General features: G+C 36.5%; 2 protein-coding genes across 8 annotated transcripts in view; one reads left to right on the plus strand and one right to left on the minus strand.

Moving 5' to 3' along the window:
• Positions 1-18,637, plus strand: part of Col8a1 (collagen type VIII alpha 1 chain) — a 543,304-nt gene that overhangs the window by 208,999 nt on the left and 315,668 nt on the right. The window lies entirely within an intron of this gene.
• The window catches only part of Filip1l (filamin A interacting protein 1 like), a 269,654-nt gene that overhangs the window by 31,779 nt on the left and 219,238 nt on the right, over positions 1-18,637 (minus strand). Inside the window, exon 1 of one of the 6 annotated variants that reach the window (XM_020157605.2) lies at positions 12,376-12,530. The exons of the other annotated variants lie outside the window; for them this stretch is intronic. The gene's annotated coding sequence lies outside the window, so the exon portion shown is untranslated. Of the gene's footprint in view, positions 1-12,375; positions 12,531-18,637 lie in introns of those variants that run through there. 6 annotated transcript variants of the gene reach the window in all.

An 18,637-nucleotide genomic window follows, 5' to 3' on the forward strand; every position in this document is an offset into this window, starting at 1 on the left:
AAAAACTGTTGGGTAGACTATTGAAGATATTTTATAATGCTTTATGAGTTCTTCAGAAAAAATGAACAGTTGGAGAAGGAAGGTTGCTATGCAGCCAGGCTTCCTGCTGAGCAAACAAACCCAGCACATTAAGAGCTACTCAGATTTTCTGGGTTTTCATATTGGGTTTTTTGTTTTGTTTTGGCAGTGCTGGGGTTTACGCAGGGCCTCCCTCTTGCTAGGCAGGCACTCTATCACTTGACTCACACCCCTTGTGTTTTTTGCTTTAGTTATTTTTCAGATAGTTCTCATCTTTTTGCCCAGGTCTGGCCTTGGGCTGTGGTCCTCCTACCTATGACCTCTTGTGTAGCAGGAATCATAGGCATGCACCATCATGCCCCACTTACTGAGATGGGTTTTCACTAAGTTTTTGCTCAATCTCTGCTTCAGTCTGTACCTAGCTCAATTACAGGCATGAACCACCAGACTTAGCCCTTGTGTACTTATTTATTTATTTACTTACTTACTTTATTTTAAACATTACCACTCTATAACCCAGACTGTCCTTGAACTCTTGATCCCGTTTTAGCCTCTGAAGCACTGGAATTACTGGTGTGTGCCACAACGTGTGGCTCATTTTGTTTTGTAATTAAGTTTGCAGTTTAATAATTTTTAACTCCCTAAACAACCTGGATTTCAGTCTTAGATTTTAGATTAGTATTCCTAAGTATATAATGCATATTTCAAAATACATACATTAAAAGTTGTATATGAAAGACATCCTACTTTCTTGTTCACCTCTGGGACTGTAACTATGATACTCATTTCTTATATGTACTTTTAGCAAATGCAAATAAAGTTTCTTATTTCCCTTTTTAACACTAAAAACAGTTCACAATAAATACTGTTCATCACTTTTTCGTAGTTATATACTTCTAGAGATCTTTCTATTAAATAAGTGTTCTTAAACAGTGGCAGAAAAAGGGAACAGAAATGAACCTGATTATGAAATAAATCTGTATAGCCTTCATTGTAAAAAAAATGAAAATTTGTGGGATTTTAAAAAATGGAATTGTGTAAAATTATGGGAATAATATACTTTACCTGTTTTGAATTTTCTTATTAAGGTAAATTCTAATAGTAAAATTATTTGACTAACAGTACCTTGATTGTTGTATATATATCTTTACAATGTCTATTTAACATCTGCATTTACTTTCTTCATTGAGAAACTGAGGCCTAGCAGATTAAATACATGCCAACCTATCCTTATGATAGCCTTAGAACTGGAATGTAGACTCCAATTCCCAGTGTGAGAGTTGGCTTTAGAGAGAAGGATACAAGCATATTTTGTGCCTCTCAATCTCACTTAATCCTTATAACAACCATATGAGGGATCATTCATTATGCTTATTATACAGGTTGTGGGGGGAGACCAAAGAATAAAATTAGAGAGGTTAAGTAATTTATCAATAAATAACTAGGCCAGAATAAAAATATATTGCCTATAAAACCTGCTTTTTGTTTTGTTTGTTTTTCTTTTCATTTAACCAGGCCATGTGCTAGAAAACTCAGAGTGTTAACTCTGGAAGAGTTTCCACTTTCTCCCATCCTGCCTCTTGCTATTGTCTCTTTTGCTCACGCCGCTTCAGCCATACCAGCCTTCTTATTGTACTTCAAACACCAGAGGGCCTTTGCGCTTTCCTGCTGACTATCTCCTCAGGGAGCTCTCCCCTCATCTAGTACCACTATTTAGTGATTGACCAATCAATGCTATATATATTTCTAGCTCGAGAACAGTGCCTGGTGCTTAATTGGTATTGACTAAATATTTGCTAAATATTGAGCAAATACCTGTTTCACTTTTAAACCAGGTACAACTTCAGGGAGAAAGGGCATAACTATAAATAATAGACACCCGCTCTATGGACTGGGAATAACAGTTGGTTGAGCAATTATTACATGCTGTGTACTATATTAGTCCTATAAACAGTCATACAAGGCAGTATTATTTTCTTCATTTTACAAATAAGAATTGAGGATAATTCATCAAAGGTCCTGGAAGTAATTGGCAGAGCCAAAGTGCCAGTGGAGTTTATGTTCCAAATCATGTTTCTCACCACCAAGACACATCCTCCTATCTCACATGTCTCATGTGAATTTGTGTGTTGTAATATTCTTTCTGTCAGAGACACAGATAAGCATCACCAACTCATTTTCTGTAGGTTCATGGCTTCTTTGAGCCTTGATCATAAGACTTTAGCAAATACTCTTTAATCATTGTAATAATATAGCAAGTTTAGTCACTTGGCATAAATTCATAATTATTTTTGGATGGTTTAAAGATTGTGGCTTTGCCAGTAATAACATCTCGCATTCCCCAGAGGAGGTGAGTTTGTCATAAATACCATTTCTGTAGAACATTTCAAGGAACTTAAAGTTCTCAGAAAATATTTTTAACAGGCAGCCTTTTCTCAGACTTGAAGAGCATAATAACTATATGCCCTTAGAAAAGTGTGTGTATATTTTTATGTATTTCTCTTACTACTCAGTCCATTTATATGTTCTTTTGTATCTTAGTAGATTGAGGAAACAGGAATGAATTCTTCAGAAAACTATTCTAATATAACTATTAAACTTTTTAAAATCTCCAGTGATTCCTTTTTTCCACTTCCCAGATCACAACTTATTTTCATTTAGATATTGCAAATAGGTATTTTGAAGGATTAGTATAATTTCTTTCATTTAACACTTACTTAAGGGTTGCTTTTCTTTTATTAACTCCTTTTGAAAAATTAGAGTATACGCTTTTCCAGATCTTACTTTGAGCCAAACAACCAACCACAAAACAAAACAAAACAAAATTAAAAAAACCTCAACAGTTTTTAAGTCCCCCTTCCCCTTATTTAAAAGCTGTCCTCTTTTATTTGGCTTTCTAACAATAATTAATTGGTGTTTATTTCACCTGATTTAACATAAAAGACCAAAGCAGGGACCAGCCATGTGCCAGAGTGTCTGAGTTCACTGGCTTTTCACTTCTTGTAGTCTGACTTTCCACATAGAGGCAGTGGCTACTGTGGTATGCTTGGGAAACCAAATGTTTCTGAACTTGTTAGTGGGGAATTCGAACTTCAGAAATTAGAAACCACAATAACAGAGAGGCTTATGCTTTTCTGTGATTGCTGAAGTCACACTGTTTGTCATAAAACAGGGTAGATAAGAGCTACAAAAGTGTAAAACATTGTAATTCTTAGAGAAGACTTTTTTTTTTTTGTTTTGGGGTTTTTTTGGTCATTCACTTTAGCTTTAATAAATGAGGGAAATAGGAAAATTTTTAAAAATGTACTTAATAGTATTTAGAGGGTAGAGTAGTTACAAGATGAAGGTTGCCATGTGGCCTTGCTTCCTGCTAGGCAAACAATTAGGTCATGAACCACAATGAGCATGCTCCATCTACCCTTACCTATTTTCCTTAGTCATTGAGGATAATTGGTTTATATCAGTTCCATGACTTTTGGAGAGCTGCAGTTTGAGCCGTATGTAAAGTCTAATTGCAGACAGGCAGAAAAGTTTTATTCTAGAATCTTACTGAAATAGATTCTTGTAGTCTGTGTTTTATATGTTCTCCTGTATGCATTATAAAAATTAAAATCATTTTGGTATCTGGGACTTGTTTAATTTTCCTTGATGTACAGTCTACAGCATTCGGGTTACATTTTTCTGCCTCTTCTGAGCACTTGGAAGACCTAGTGCATAAGCACAGAATTTAATCCTACTTCCTTTTCTGTAAGTTAGTTTCTATTAAAATGACTTTTTCACAGAATATTAAGCTTATATGATGAAGGCAGCTCCATCAAGATAGTACAGTGCTCAGCAACATGTCTTTCAGAGATGAGCGCATATACTTTATTCCCTTCTCTTGGTTCTGGGTCTCCTGCTGATTTTGTGCCTACGCAGGCATTTCACCCGTTTAGTTATATTTATCTTTGTGAGAAATGTTCTGTTCATGGCAGACTTAAAGAAAAGGGTATAGTGTACATCATGAATGTGGTATTTAACTACCCATCCATTTTTGCCCTAACTGTACTTTTGAATTTTAAGAGAGGAAAAACTATTCCAGGTTTTCAGTAGTTGAAAAAAAGTGTTTTTGAAGAAAGTACCAACTCCATCATATATCACTTCTACAGCTTAAAAATAAATGAAAAAATCTTAATCAAATGAAAAAAATTACATTCGGAAAAGCCATATATCCAATAGGAAATACTAAAATTATGAACTTATTGTTTGACCTTGACTCATCTCCTGTCACCTCAGCTGCAACAAGCAATACAGTTTCATGACTAAGATTTGGAAAGCCTTTGATGATCCTCAAGTCTCAGTTCCACAAAATAAGAACCTCTAGCAACCTTTAGAGTCTTTTCCTCCCTTCTCTCCTATCTAATGTTGTACACAAGTTGACATGTCAAGAGATTTTTATGGCTTATCAAGTTTCAGTGGTTCCTAACAATACTGAAAACCTTAACTGCAATTTCATGAGATCCAGATTTACTATTAGCTCATTTATGGAATGCATTTGTTGTAGTTTGAAGTTGAAGTAAATCTTTTTCATTTTCTGACGTTTAAAATGCTATGCTATATTGAAAATACAATTAAACTGAAAAATTACCACCTAGGGAAAAACTATTTTTTAGATTGTTTTCAAAAAGGAATCTTAATTTCCTGTGCGTAGGATCTGATTGATCTAGTCCTTTAGTCTGAGGTGTAATGGGACTTTCAAAGTCCCAAAGGAGGGAGATTCCATGCTAGCTCTTAAGATTTCTGCATTTATCTGTCTTTTTGATCCTTTAACTGCTTAGTAACTTTTGACTTACTTCAGATGACCAAGACATCTTTAGGGAGCTCATAGGTATTTCTCCCAGGAGGGACTGTCTCATAGTAGGGCAATCAGTATAAAGGACAATCCATCTTTTTTGGCTTAGGTTAGGCACTAGAGACATGGGTTTTCACCGGTAAGCTCAGTCCTTTATTTCTGAGTGCTAGATACCCTGAACTTCTGACTGCATCTTACAAGACACCCTCCCTGGCTCTGAGGCAGCCTCCTATACCTTACTGGAGGAAATCTACTATAATACCAAAGGATCAAGGGGCAGATTAGCACAACTACAAGAGTAACAGATAACCAATTACTGAGTATCTGCTATAGGTATGGCACTCTGCCAACTACCATATCACATTTAACCTTTACCTTAAAAATTGAAGTCTTTGTAGATGCTTTACTTTCTATGGAAGTCATGTTCTGAAGGCCAAATAATGGGTTTTATAATCAATCTGTATATTCTGGTCCTAATTCTAGCCTTTTTCCTCATTTTACTTCAGGTTCTCTTTTCACAGTAGACTTCCAAGGAATAAATCTGCCAACCTCTTTGGAATGCTCCATTCATTAATTCAGTTACATTTTAGTTCCTATCTTTCCAGGAATGTTCTTAAATTGTCTAATTCTGGCTTATTTCCCTTTAGCTGAATCTCCTCAGCCCTTACAGTTTTATGACACAAATATTGTATATTGTTTTGTGCTACCAATTTGTTCTGCTGTATTTTTCTCTTAAGCCAACTGTAAGCTCCTTAAATAATTGATGACCAAATGATTGAGAGGTGAGAAGAATCATTTTCTTGGAATACAACCCTCTCTTAGGTTGAATGCCAACCCTCTGTTAAAGCCTAAAGTTCTCAGAATTTACTCTTGTTATTAGAACAGAAGGACAAATAGTGTTCCTCCTGTTCTTTTAATGTCTTGAGAAAGGAGAATCACAGTGAAGTGAGGAATTCACTTGGAGACAGATTTAGGTGAAGTCCAAACAAGAAACTGACTAGAGAATCTTAACTTTGCCTGTGATTCTCTGCGTCTTTATTTAGCCTAATGAGTTTTATGAGGCTGTAAGAAGCATCATTTAGGGAGATTAGTGAAACCACAAATCACTTGACAGAATTGTTGTCACCTTTATTTGAAAAGCCTCCACATTGTCAATTGTCTAAAAGCTTCAAGTATATTCAACCTCAGTGTATTTATTTTAACAATATGAATGTTTATCTTGATAATAAATGGATATTATTTTTAAAGAGTAGACAATATTCCTGTTAGCAGCAGTGGATTGATTCATTTCACAAAACTCCACACAGTGATTCACTTCTTTGGTTGTTCCCAGTTAGCAGACTAAGAAGCTACGGCTAAGGGACGTGCACAGACTGATATTGCATTCCTGTCTTCAGCAAGAAATCTGGAATGTTGTCATGTTCTCCCTAGGCTCCTGGGCCAGCAGCTCCTTTCTTAAAATTTAGTAAAAGTAGACAGTTAAGTCTTGTCAGCCCAAATGTGATGAATATTTGTACATTCCTCTCATGATCTCTACTCAGAGATGTGTTTTTGTTTTGACTGATTTTTTTAAAAAAGATTTTAAAAAGAGAGAAAAAAAAATTAGTTCACCTTTAAACTTTTGTTCCAGGACTAATGGTTGATAAGACATAATAAATATGGCAAATTTGCTTCTGTCAAAGCAGCCTATCTTGGAGGGCTAGCCACATCCTTGAGACCACTAAATGTTCAATGATTTGGAGCTCTGGCAGGCTTATGAGCTACAGTTGCATTATGCTGGCCTGAATTTTAGTGTGGAATACTTTCTTCACATTACCTCCATTTTCTTCAGGTGATTTGTATTTATAATATGATTAGTAACTTGTATTATTATATAGACTGTTCTACTTTATTAGAGTTCTCTCCCTATTCCATCTTCACCCAGTATTGAGAGATACTGGGGTGGATGACATTGTTCCCTTTTATGAGATTTGTGAAAAACAAGGGTGCAGGTGACTCACCCAATGAATGGATAGCAGAGCCAAGAAAAGTAGAACTAAAATTAAGCATCCCATTATTCTTACTCTTTAGTCTCACCATTGAGACGATACTATTTTTCCATGTTAACACAAGGTTACTAGTAAGCAAGCTTGGCAATTAACTGTAATTCATCTTTTTATTTACAACTAAGCTCTCATAGCTGCAGTACTGAAAATGAACAGGAATGGGACCATGAAACATTAAAGCCCTATGTGAAAGGGTTGCTGGTGATCTTAGTCTTTGTCATTAATGCAGTGCTAATAGGTATAGCCAGGTTAGTGACATAATGGTTTGGTGTGTGGTGAACTGAGTTGCTGGGCCTCTCATTCTGTTTAGTGCTTAGCACAGTTTGCTTCTGCTGAAGAGAGGTATAAGCCATAGGTTGACATTGGAATTACTTAACTTTGAAATTATAGAAAAATCTCTACTTTTTTTGTAAAATCTAGCAGATACAAATTTAGATATAGAGAGCACCCATAGAAACTTTGGAGTCAACATGTGTGCATGAGAAAAAAAGGCAATCTAATGGTTTCTAGTTTCTGCAGGGATAAGCTATTTGGACCCTATGATCGCATCTTCTAGGCCCTCAGCTGAGGCAGACATTAGAGAAATTCAGAGGAGTCCACCCTTCATTAAGGACAAAACCACATTTTGCCTCCAGTACATTTCATGCCCCAGGGTGATTCACCTGGTATCCTTTCATCACCTTCAATCTCACTATTTTGGGAGGTAGTTAATGTGAAGTAGATGGTGGTGGTGAGTAAAGAAGAGAGAAGCATCTGACTTAGTTGAGCCTACACAACACATACTATACAGTACAAAGCAGATTTCACTGCCTTAATTTCATCTGATTCTGATTTGTGTTTGTTTTTTGTGTTTTAAGTTTATATAGTTACTCCAAGTAGTGACAGAGATTTGTTTGGGGCTTCGGAATAAAATGTAGAAAAAGGGGTCCTCCTTAGCCCATTGTTAGCAGAAGTACTCTCTTCTTACCAAATAAGATGCTTCTGGATTATAATTCATTTGTTTGTACATTTATCCATCACCCTTTGTGTCCCATTGACACACCTACTAACTATAGCTAGGTACTTTCCTAGGTGCTGGGGCTAAAGCTGGTTGCAGAAGTGACCCTGAAGGAGTTTATAACCTACGACACAGTAAACTAGTAGTTAATTTGTAATTTAGCATCACTTTGCAATGCCTGCTGTAAAGTTTCCTCTGCACTTTGGGAGAAGGTTGAGTTAATGAATTTTTAAAGGGAGCTTACTAGCTTGCAGAGGTTGGAGGAGCGCAAAATGCTTGGTTGGAGGATACTGAGAAGTTACTTGTCAAGTTAGTAGTTGAAAACTATATACGTCTTTGACCCAGAGCATATACTCTTTCCAGAGCACCTCTCTCCTCCCACATCCAGAGGACCTTTTAGTACATTATTTATTGTCCCTTTACCTCCTGTCCATTGTTGTAGCCTGATTAAACTGTATTGGTTTTTACCTCCCTCCTTTCCCTTTGCCTTTTTACTAATTAATGAGAACTTTGGACTTTTCCACTTTGTATTTTTAAATGAGTTTATGTCCAAATTACCACCTACAGTGCCAAGGCTACTTCTGTGTTTTCTGTTTGCCTCTCTTCTGAACACTAATTAAAGGAGAAACCTATGGTGGGCAGTAGTCCAAGAATGCAGGGAGTTGGCTGTACCTCTGAGTAGCTCTGCATTTCTAGGGCAAGTCACACTGTGGATATCATTTTCTTCTATCAAGGGAGACAGCTGGATCAGATGACCACTGTCTTTTCCAGCTGTAAAGTTCTATGGATATTCTATGCTAGGGTAGCCATGCGTGTGTATGTGTATGTACACACTTTCTAGGGCCTTGTCCTATTTAGTAGAACCTGTCAAGGCACTTTTCAAATTCATATCTGTGGAGTTGAATGTTATTCAGGTGTAATGTATGTTCTCTTTTGCTGGTAATAACTTCCTTTGTGCTAGAATCAGTAGTTATTAGAAATGATTTGGGGGTATGTCTGCATCTCTCCCAATGATACACTTACCCATCTCCTCTGTATACCTTCCCCACAGACACATCATTTCTTAAGCTTGTCATCAAAAAACTATAATTGCATTCTTAAGAATTTATCTTATTTGGGAACCAATAGCGCATAGGAATATGAGGAAGATCAGATTGGAGAAAACACTGCTAATGTATTCTTTACTGTTCTTGGGCTAAGAATTACAATCACTGTCATAATCTCCTTAAGCACCTGAGAAAAGAAGCATGAAGAGGGAGGTTTCTCCTGTGTCTCAAAAAAGAACTATGAGACTTTCCTTGGCGAGTCATCTCATCGTTGTTTGCCCAGCTTTCCCAGTCAGAGGCATAGTTGGTGCATATGAAGGTGAGGGAGAACCTTGACTCTGTTTTTAAGAGAAAGAGGAATGTAAAAGTGCTTACAACAGTGTATTGGTGATGAACCCCTAGGAATCCATGCACCTAATAGAATGATTCAAAGAATGAATGTCCCACCATACTTCAAATAACCAGCAAGAGAAAGTTCTAAAAGTCTTTGAATCATACATTAAACATGTAATTAGGTTGGTGACTCAGAAATACTGTGGGGATGGCAGAAACAGCCATAGAAGTATTTCTCTGAATGTTTGTGATGCTGGCTGCATAAGCAGAGTCTCTTCATCTTTAAATCCTTATTTAAACTTACTTAACAGACACTAAGCTGTCAGTTTAAATTGAAGCTAAATTCATATTCAGAAACAAATTAGGCAAACTGAAAAATCATTTAAAATTAATGTTATGCCTAAGAGGAAAAGGTAGGATGTGTTAGATTTTTCAAAAATAATGACTGGCTTATGTGAACAGCAGATGGGACATTTCAGTTTCTGAGGGAGGTTGAAACTAATAGTGCTTTCATCCTCTGATTATTACAACACAATATCCAGTCTTTTATAAACAGTTCTCTTCCTGCTCCCCCTGTAGTTTTTTTTTTTGTTCACTTTGTAAAATGTTCACTTTGCCCTGAAATACGAGATGAGGATAGAACATAACCTAAGAAGAATTACTAGAATTTTATTCTTCCTTTTCACTTTTTAAACCTCAAAATCCATTTATTACCAAAGATACTGTTTTGGAAGGAAAGGAGAAGAAAACCCTAAATTGTTTTATTTTTCTTGTTTTCATTTTTGAGAAGGGAAATTGCAAATGTTGATAGTCAAGGCTTGATTCATGTTTTCATACTGGCTGTCACTTATAGACTCTATTATAGCATTAGGAAAATATCACAGAAATACCAGTGACTAACAGTTAAGATTAATTGCCATAAAGGGGAAAATGAATTTATTCAGCATAAATTTATTATGTGCTTTATTTGGAAGAGCAAAAATTCACATTCATTTTTCCCATCATATAGATAATGGCAAGAAGTAAGAAATGCTCACTCAGAGAGTCCACTGTGAGATAATTTTTCTGTGATAAATACTGTTTATTTTCAGTTTTTAAAATTAGTCTTAACATGTGGTTGTTCTTTGAACCATGCTTTAAAGTTAGTAAATGTTACAAAAGTGTAGAATATTAAAGTGTGTCATATAAAAGTTTTTTAAATTAATGCCTGTTTTAAAAAAATACAGTTAGGCTCTGAGAAACACAGCTTATAAGAAGCAAACTCTTTGATAGAGGTTGTATTTTCAACAATTGAGCTACAATTTATGGTACAGATAATACTTTGGGTATAGCTGAAACAATAATTGATGGTTTTTGTTTTCCATATCCTTTACTTAATTTGAAAGTGCAGAATACCTTTTTACCAGTGCAGGAATTTTCAGTTTCCAATTACTGCCTATATCAATAAACAACTTCTGTTGCATATTCTGTACTTCTCTATAGTGACATGGGTGTGTTGGTTCCTTTCTTTCTAGGCCCTTTTCAAATCTACGTTCTCCTAGATTTGAAATAATAAGTTTGGGGAAATCTTACTTCTCAGTACTAACTTGCAGTTTATATAGCCTGTCTTCAGGCCAGAAAATGTGTAATATTTGGAATACAAAAACCAAGTCTTGCATTGCTCCAAACAAAATTAGTAAAACAAAATAAACAAAACCCTCCTAAGGAACAAAAGTGGTAGGCACCGATGTCAAATATTTTTAAAAATTAATTACAATAATTACAAGAAGCAGAGTACCAAATTTTGATATTTTATAAAATGCTGTTTTTCCAAAGATAAATCTCATACACTATTTTTCCTCTCACTGCCAAATATAAACAAAATAGGTATTTGTAACACACACTTAGAGTGCTTTTCTGTTAAACATCCATATAGTTATCTTACATGATCTTTCCCATGCCAATATTAAAGCATTTTCAGTCTTTTAGAGTAAATCAATATAAATGACAGGCTGTGGATTGTGAGCTTGTATTGTGTATACCTAGAAAACACAAAGCCTATTTATAATGGGAAATGATTCTCACTGTTCCTAAAATTTTGTCTCACAATTACTTTATGTTCAAATCACATAAAGCTTGAGTGGAAACTTTCATCTTCTTTTCCAGTGTTCTAAACTTGACTTAGCATGTTTTATTTTTTATTTCCTCTTCTGATGTTTATTGCAAAATATTATGTAGATTTTCAGTATCTGCCAAGTGTGCAGTTATCATACTTTAAGGATTCATTTATAGCAATAGCCTATTCAGGGTTTAGATGTAAGTATGGTTCAAAATGCCACTGATCAAAATGATTGTATAGGCGTCACCTTTAAAATTAGTATCTTTCACATATTATCCAGAGTATTACTCTGTAGAGGACAGCTTCATCTTTTAAGCGCAGCTTGCCACTTATCCAGTGAGTGGAGCTGAAGTAGAAACTTTGAGCTCAAAACTGTGATAATAAACTCTCTTTACGATTGATCCGCTTTTGAGATAGAATAGTATTTATAAGATTTTCGAGGCTTTAACTGGTTGTATTTTAAAGTTGATTTCATCCTGATTCCAAGCTGCACGCTAAGTGTTTCTCTAGTCTTTTATATATCAAGATTTCTAAGGAAAACGGGGAAATAAACCAAAACCAAAAAGCCTGCAGTAAGAAATCCACTCCATGTGTTAGTGTTTCGCACCGTGCTCTTGTAGGTGAGCAAGGTTAAGTTCCAGGAGAGGGTCCGCAGTAGCGTCCTTGCGTTACACTCCAAGTTCCCCACCCTTTCTCCCAGACTTCTCAGCACCCGCAGGACTCGAGGCGCAGCTCACTTGGGTGGGAAGCCAGTGTTGCACAAAGCCTCCACCTCTCAACAGCGAAAATCAGATCCCAAGTCTGTTTCCTCCACGGGAGAAAACTTTTACTTTCACGTTTTGTGTGATTTGAGAAAGGTTTTGAAGCTAGAACTCATTGAAAGCTTCTGCGAAGCGTTTTGCCTGCAGTTCAGGATGCTAAGACAGTGTTAAAAGCGACCCACAGCCGTGTCCCCTGGCCCTGTGACAGCAGCGCCCCGCGGGGAAGCGGAGCGGCTCCGGGCTTACCTGAGCTGCCTGCGCCGCGCCTGAACGGGCGGGGCCGAGCCGAGCCGAGCCGAGCCGAGCCGCTGCGCAGCGAGCGGGCTGTGCGCGCTCCAGGAGTCGCCCGAACAATGCAAGCGGACGCTGAGCGCGCCCCGGCCTATGGGCGTTACGTCACTGCGCAGCCTTATAAGGCGCTCCGCGTGTGCGCTGCGGCGGCGGGGCTGTGGGTAGCAGGCAGACCCTCGGTGGCAGAGGCGCGGCAGTGCGCCGGCTCCTGCTGACCTCCCAGCAGTGGGACGGGGTGGTGGGCCGCATTCCGCCCTCTCCCAATGGGCTAACCTGGTCTTGGGGTCAGGGTCCTTCTGCTTGTAACTTCACTCTCTCTGGTCCCTAAAACTTGAGTTATTTCTTTAACTTCCTAAATAACTCGTACTGTTGTTCTTTTGTGAACTTCTACAAATGCATTGTTACATTTGTTTTGGGGCTGCTGGGGGATACAGCAGAGGAAAGGGAGAAGTGGAATTTTGTTGGACGTCTCTGGGGGTGATTTAGACTTCAAACCTTTGCTTTCCTCTTTGTAGCGAGTAGGGGTCCTCAGAGGATAGTATTTTATTTCCTGATGATGTAACTACCAAACAATTCTTCAAGTGATGATGGGAAGGCCAGATGAAATCTTATTTTTCGGTGTTTTTACTAAAAGAACCTCTTGTTTCCCCATTTCTCTGTGCCTGTGTTTTAATGAAAGCAGTTAAAACTAATCAGATTATTTGGCAAGGAAAACATTTTTAAAGAAATTAAATGTTTTGTGCCGTACTTCCAAGAGAAAATATAAAAACAGAACTTTAGAACCAATTTTAATCTGTCCTATTCTACCAGCAAACAAAATAAAAAGAGAAAGACATGAGAAGAAAGAAAAACAACTGGCCAAATATGATTGAATTAAGCCTGTTATGCTCTAGTATGGGGCAGATTTATTTAAATCCTATTTCTCACAAGAGAATTAGCCTCCTAGTTATCTTGAACATTAATGAAAGAAATAATCTGTAAATTCGTAGCCCAACTATATGAATCTGCTTAATAAGGAACGTGGTATCCTTATTTATAAGCTTCTGATGAATAGTTTAAGTAGCTTGAGTCTTTTCAAAACCTCTTAAAATTACATTAAAATAGGATTGCTCCCTATTATGATGTACATATGTCTATGGAATTATTGTTCCCATATGTTCTGTCAAACACGAGTAATGAAAATAGTCTGCTGATTTCTGTTAGTATGGACTGGAGAAAGGATGGTAGCAGAGTTATTAGTGGAATAAAGGTGTAGGGCCACAAAGTAAGCACATGTTCCCTGTTAAACTGAGGGCTCTCTTTTCCAGTTCTAGACTACTTTATTACTGAGAAGCCAGAGCTAAACTCATTCCTGCGTTTCATATATACTGTTTTACCAACAATTGAATGACTATATCCTTCAAATGAATTTAAACTTTAATGTTTGATTTGAAGTTTTGTATAAATATTTTTGGATGTTGATTTGTTACTTTTATTCCTCTGTCTAGTAGTTGTGAAGTGCTTTGTAATCTTTTTAGTCTTCTGTAGTTGCCTCATATTTATTAAACATAATTTTTGAGATTTTATGCTAGTTTTTTCTTTATTAAAAATGAGATAAAATGACTGTTATGAAAGTCACATGAAACATGACCAACTGACTGACAGCCCCAAACTGATGGCATGAAGTACCGTTACCCCAAATAGATCATTATTTTTTTGTAGCTCATTTAGCTTCTTTTTCCCTGGTGGGCAAAGTTTCTTATCATTTGACACTGACATTTATTTATTGTTCATGTGTCTTGTATTTGTGCTTTGCATTTATTTTCATTCTTTTGACATCCTAGTTCTCTTGTGAAATGTTAGTATTATTTCCTCCTTTAATTTAGCTCTATTCTGAGAATAGAGAAATTGAGTAGATAGAAGAGTTTTCTAATGTTCTTGAAGCAAGAAAAAAGAGGAGTAGGGCTTCTACTCCTTGTATGCATGCCTGGTGCTATGTTGCTTTCTGGAGCACTGTTGCTTCCTGGAGCACTGGTCTCAGACCCTTCTAGGATTCAGCTGTCCAACTAAGGTCATGGTATGTGACCACTTTCTTCAGTAACCAATAATAACCTTCATTTATTGAGCTTTTACATCATGCCAGTGACTAGTGTTCCTCATGCATTCCACCATTTAATTTTAACAGAGTTTCAGATAGTATTATCCATACTTTTCGGATGAATAAACACATGTAGAAGGATAAAGTGGCTTGACCAAGATTGTACAGTTAATAATGATACATGGACTTGCACCAGTGTTTTATACAGCTGTAGACTTATCTTCTCTTAGTAGTTTGCTCAGATTCTCTCAGAGGTGTTGTTGGTAAAGGCATATTGTGATTTAATTGAGAAGTTTGTTTTTATTTTCCAAACTGAATGTTGAACTAGGAAAGTCAATCTCATCCTCTTCACAGTCTATGTACCAGTGGCACTCTTGATTGTCCACTGAATATATTAGGGGGTGTCATTCACATTGGAGGCATCATGGATTTGCATAATTACCAAAACATTTTCTAGAAGGTGGCAGCAACATGTCTTGTTCTAATAAAATTAGAATGTCATGAAAATTTTTCGATGAGTGAAAGTCAAGGGTTTTCAGAGGCAGAACCTTTATCTGACAGAAGAACCACCTGTGTTGTGTTTTGCAAACTGCAGCCAGCTATTTGCATTGTGCTCCATTATAGAGTCTATGAGCAGGCTTTTATTTCCTTCCCTAGTCTTCTCTTTGAGATGTAATTTCTGTTGTCTTAGCTTCTTACATATATTTATGATGAAAAATAGTACAACTAGGACTGCCGTATCTCAAAATTGGCAGAGAAAAAAATTACTTCCTAGCATACTTCTGTTCAGTTGCTTTGTGTCTCTTTTTATTTGTCATCAAGAATTTCCTTCAAATACACATACCTACAAATTAAGGTCCTTTTTACAATTAGCAGTCTGAATTAATTGTCTAAATCAGCAATAGCTTTCAGGTGTTATTTAGAAATGCCAAAAAAGAATTTTTCTACAGAACTGTTACTTTCTAATATAGAAAAAGAAGTTTGTAGGCTGGAAACCAGGTAGGATTGACTATATTTATCCATAGAAAGTTATTTTTTTAATAGTCAAAAGCAACTGACTATCAGTAATTTCTCATGATTCACGCTAATGTAGGAAGTTATTGCAGCAACTCCACCAACCTGTGTTATTAGGACAGTAACTTACTAACCATATTGACAATGTCATCATTATTTTACTGTTTTAAAGTACAATTAATATGCTGCTAAGCATATCAAGCCAGTTCCTTTTTATAAGGTGACAACTTGTTTTCTTTCATGTCCTTTCTCTTTGCCATCCTAATAAGTGCCAGAGAATCAGTAATTAACTGAATCTTCTTGCAGATGACTACAGCTTTCATTCAATCTCATTCATCTCATGAAGGGGTGGTGTATTCTTCCAAGGAGTTCTGCTCTAAGTTGTGAAGTGACAGTACTAACTCTGAATGTGACATTTTTGCTTCTTTGCTTCTATGAGGTAATAAATGTGGAAACACTATTCCCCCTTAGCAGTGGTCCTGGAGAACATTATGTGGAAACAATTCATAAGTTTTAAAAAGTTTTATTATAGTGTAATATATCGTTATAGTCCTGTTTTATCATTATTAATCTTTTGCTATGCCTGATTTATTAAAATTTATTAGAGATAATGTGTGCATAAGAAAAGCATTGTTTATATAAAGTTCAGCACTATCTTCACTTTTAGGCATCTACAAAACATCATGGAATTTATCTCCTACAGATAAAGGAGAACTACTGAAATGTAAAAAGAAAAACAGCAAATCTTATTGGGTAATCTGAACAGAGTAGGGACAGACTAAGGATGGCATGGGAAGAGCAGAGCTCCATAATCCTGCATTGCTTTAGGCTACAGTTGGATTGGCTAGAATATGAGCCTTATGCAGCTAATATGTTGCTCTCTTCTTGGAAAGCAGCTTTGCCTCTGAGCACCAGGTAATGCTGCCATGGATCCAATTTAGGTCCTTCCTCCTGTGGTACAACTTAAGGAAGGCTAAGAGACTGAGCACCATGTATAGGCAACTGTAGACTGGAGCAAAAAGGAATGTTTTAGGGTGAAAACACCTTCTCTGCATGCCTGGGCCATTCATTTTTCTAACTGACCTCTTTTTCATTCTTCTTTCTGTTCTCTAGGTGCCATCTGCCTGATTCTGACAACACAGATGCCCACACAAAATGCACCACCACTTCTTTGGCATGGTAGCTCTTATACTTTGCTGTCAGAACCATTATAACAAAAGTTAACAAGTTATATCTGGATGTACATACAGACTACAGTGACCAAGATATACTTATAGATCCCCTCACTCATATCTGCAGTCCAAATCTTGGCATCCATAGTCCTTGAAGTTCCCAGAAGTCCTTGAAGTATTTCTACTCATACTTAGCTGACCTTAATTCTAGAATAGCCACCTCTACCCTTCAGAGCTAACTCAGGCTGATTACACCAACAGTATCAGTAGTGAGGCTAAGGAATGGGTAGGCCTTATTTCAATATTGAAGTGAATGACATATTTGGGTTTTTTAATTAATTTAAAATAGTTCATTTTTGTCATTTTAGTTGTAATAGATATCATAATTTGGAAATGCAGAAAATTATAATAGGAATTTTACACATAGTCCTTTCTGATGAATACTACCAACGATTAACAATTTTAATAAACATTTTTATTGTTTCATACTGTGGGCTGAGTGTGTGTATGGGTGTATATATTATGTTTTACTTTCTACCTTTATTTATATTTTAATCATGTTATTTGTTTTTACGTAGACATTGGATCATTTAAAAGCATAAATTTACATGTTCTCCATAGAAATGATGGTTACAAAGCCACTGCCTGCTAGCCCCCTAAAATTGCCATGGTTTTGTTCTTTACCAATTTTTGAGCAAAGAGGTCTGTGTTTAATAAGGAATCTTGTGGTGAGCAGAGACCTCCTGATCTTGGTTTACATGGAATGCTGCAAGTTAGCTATGGGACTCTAGTGAGCCAGCATAGCAGTAGGCAAGCATAATGACTTGGAGAAAATGACCCCGCCATTACATGGGAAGCAGGAAAAGCAGTTTCTTAGGCCCAGAATCCATTTGCTTATTTATTCCTGCAAACATTTTGCGTTTCCGTGGTGACTAATAATAGTTTTAAGAAATTGTTGAACTCACATGTATTACTGCAAAAGGAAAAAACCCTGAACTTAGAGATGGGAAAGACCTATTAGGTCATCTTGCCTGTCCCTTGCCAGTACAGATTGTTCTCAAAGCTTTATCTAGTCCATTTTAAAAAGGGACCTTGTCAAATACTTTTTACTCCATAACTTAAGTAATGCTTTTTTTGTTTTGTTTTGTTTTGTTTTTTCCTAGTACTGGGGATTTAACCCAGGATCTTGTGCTTGCTGGGCAAGTACTCTACCATTGGAATCACCTCTTGACCCCTCCCCAGTATTTTGTTTTGTATTTTGTTTATGAGATAGGATCTCCCTACCTTTGCCCAGATTGGCCTTGAATTTGTAATCTTCTTGCCTCTGCCTCCCAAGTAGCTGGGATTACAGACGTGTGCCACCATACCTGGCTCAAGTAATACATTTTTAAAGAAACTACTCTGACAGATTTTTCCATGTATATGTACTTTGCATTATAGCAAAATATTTGTGGAGAAAGACCTATGAGTTGTCATGCAATTTAATAGGTTTTTGTAGTTTGGTAGTCATTTTCTCATTGTAATAGTTTAGGACATCTTTGAATACTTGACTAAGGATAAAATAGGTGAATAAGTTGAATTTATATCTTTTCTTTTTATCTTTAGAAACTCAACTATAACATTACACAGAAATGAGCTTTTAATTATATAAACTCATCGAGATGGGTTTAGAAAGCTAGAGAAGATAAAGAATTTAGGAAGTAAAGAGTTAAATGCTGGGCTGGAGATGTGGCTCAAGTGGTGGAGTACCTGTCTAGCAAACATGAATGAAGCCTTGAGTTCAAACCCCAGTACCACCAAAATAACAAAAAACAAAAGCAAAAAGGGTAATTTTAAGATTATGTTTATAAAGAACACATTTTATATTTTGCTTTTCTTCCCCTAGTTCTGTTTTATCCATTATTTACATAGTCCATTGCTTGATATTGAAGTTGGCTTCTAAATTGTAAAATTC

Source organism: Castor canadensis, chromosome 5 (genome assembly GCF_047511655.1).
Source record: "Castor canadensis chromosome 5, mCasCan1.hap1v2, whole genome shotgun sequence".
In the NCBI taxonomy this organism is placed as follows: Eukaryota; Metazoa; Chordata; class Mammalia; order Rodentia; family Castoridae; genus Castor; species Castor canadensis.